The sequence below is a fragment of the Austrofundulus limnaeus genome, unplaced genomic scaffold, assembly GCF_001266775.1.
Source record: "Austrofundulus limnaeus strain Quisiro unplaced genomic scaffold, Austrofundulus_limnaeus-1.0 Scaffold276, whole genome shotgun sequence".
In the NCBI taxonomy this organism is placed as follows: domain Eukaryota; kingdom Metazoa; phylum Chordata; class Actinopteri; order Cyprinodontiformes; family Rivulidae; genus Austrofundulus; species Austrofundulus limnaeus.
This window is the reverse complement of record NW_013952678.1, coordinates 591,074-593,459: the sequence shown is the minus strand read 5'-3', so window position 1 is coordinate 593,459 and position 2,386 is coordinate 591,074.

Below are 2,386 nucleotides of genomic sequence, written 5' to 3'. Positions count from 1 at the left end.
CCCATCCAGAGGTCCTACTTATTTTTTTTTCTACCTGGATTACTGAGATGCATCAGGACATTATACTGTTTATACTATTTATACTGTTAGGTTTTGTTATTGATGAATCTCTGACTTTTGTTCCCCACATTCAACATCTGATAAATAAGCTGAAGATAAAGCTGGGTTTTTATTTTAGAATCAGAACTTGTCTGTGTTTTGAAGCTAGGAAATGTCTTGTTGCTGCAGTATTTTAACCCATCTTAGATTATGAAGATGTGATTTATATGCATGCATCTTCTCACTGGYTGCATTTGTTGGACTGTGTRTCATGGAGCCTTGCATTTTATCACTGRTCTCAGAGCCCTTACCCACCACTGTCATCTGTRTACCAGCATTGGATGGACAGCCTTATCCACCTGCAAATTTGTTCACTGGCATATTCTTGTTTACAAAGCAATCTTAGGTTTACTTCCCCYTTACCTCCTGTCCTATATCAATGAGAAAAACACAGAAAGTCATTTTCTGTGTTCTGATGAGTTCATTTTATTAACAGTACCTTAGGTTCGCACTGATTATGACAAAATATTCTTCCACTTTGCTGTTCTCTCAGCCTGGAATCTACTGCAGAAAGACTTGAAGTTGAGGGAGTTGGTTTCTTTTAATGTTTTTAGGGCCATTCTTAATCAGTTTGTACTTAAGACATTTGTTTGTAAATGTTTTAACTGGTTCTATTTTAGTCCTATCTTACCTTTTATGAGTGTTTCTTGTTTTTCTTTTATTTATCATTATTTATCAAGGATTTGATTGTAGTTTAATATCTGTAGCTTTGAATTTTGTAATGTCTTTTTGCTGCTGCCATTCTTGGCCAGGTCTCTCTTGAAAAAAGAGATTTTTAATCTCAATGAGATCTACCTGGTTAAATAAAGGTTAAATAAAAAGGGGGAAAAGGGGAAATGCAGGAAAGTCAATAAGCTACTCACTCAGGTTTTGTACTAAAAATACGACAATATTTTATAACATTATTTTATCAAACTGTCTGCTTATTCTTTTTTTTATTTAAGAGGTTCAATTAATTGTTAGTTTATTGTTTTTTAATACTTTCATTTAATACATGAATAGCCTAAAGGTCCAAATTTTCCAGAACTTCTTGTTCATTTAATTTTCCTTCATCTTTTAAACTGAAAAATAAACAAACTAATAAGTTAAGCCTTCATTCTAAACATGACTGTAGGTTTGGCTCAAACATCAGACCTGTGCCACCACGCAGAAGTCTGGAAATCACCTGAAACACCTGCAGTAATGATTGTTACAATAACAGGGTTTGTACTTACGACTACTTAAAACCCAGAGGCCAAAGGTGCGTTCAAACTCTAAAAGAGCTGCCTTTTACAGGTGAAACCATAAATTAATAACAGAAATAAAGCTGTAAACATGTTRGACATCTAATCCCTCTGAATGTTAGGTGATTTATTTTAATCGATACCAAAAAGTGAAAGCAAAAGGAAAAGAAAGAACTTTGGCAAACAGGTTTGGTGTTTGCTGATAACATCGTCATGGTCAGAAGAACTGAACTTTGTGCAGGTCRGCGAGTTTCAGTTCAGAATTTAAGTTTAACACAACAGCCAAGATGTTCAACTGTTACAGAGCCCCATGATTTTTTTAATATTTATTATTTGGCATGCTGCAGGAGCATCGAGGAACTGGTTGTAAATACATCAGATGTTCTCGATGCAGGGTCAGGTATTGTTTTGTGTGTCTGATGACTTCTGCTAAATGTTTAAATACAAGTAGCTATTATGACCTGTGCTCCAGAGGCGTCRCCCACAGACAGACCTCTGTGCCTGTGTGGAAGAAGTAATAATGCTTTGTTTGWATCAAAATGTGATTTATTAAGCAACACAAATAAAACCAGAGATTTAACGGGTTTTTACTTCCTGYACTGATGCGTTCCTTCATTCCATCAGGAAGCTGCAGTCAGTTCAGAACACGGGAACCACCTAAAACACCAGCACTGGTGTTTGTTATGTTACAATAACAGCTTTTGCTTATAATTAAGGCATCGTTCTGTACTTTCCACTACTGTAAATCCAAAGTCCAGAAATGCATTTAAACTCCACGTTAATGTGAAACCATGAACTGATAATCAGAATAAAGCTGTAAACTGCTGCACTCTGCAGGTCATTTATTTTAATTGATACAGAAACTGAAAGATTACAAGAAAAAAAACTTTGGGGACTTTTCACACAGGTGAGATATTGTGCAGGTTAGTTACTCGGTGAAACACTCAACGCACGAGTCTGAACTGTCTGCAGATCACTACGTTTCGGTTCAAAACATCCTATTTTGCTCAAGCTTCAGACCTGAACAGCCACGGGTTTGTCTTTAATAATGTTCCCACTTATAG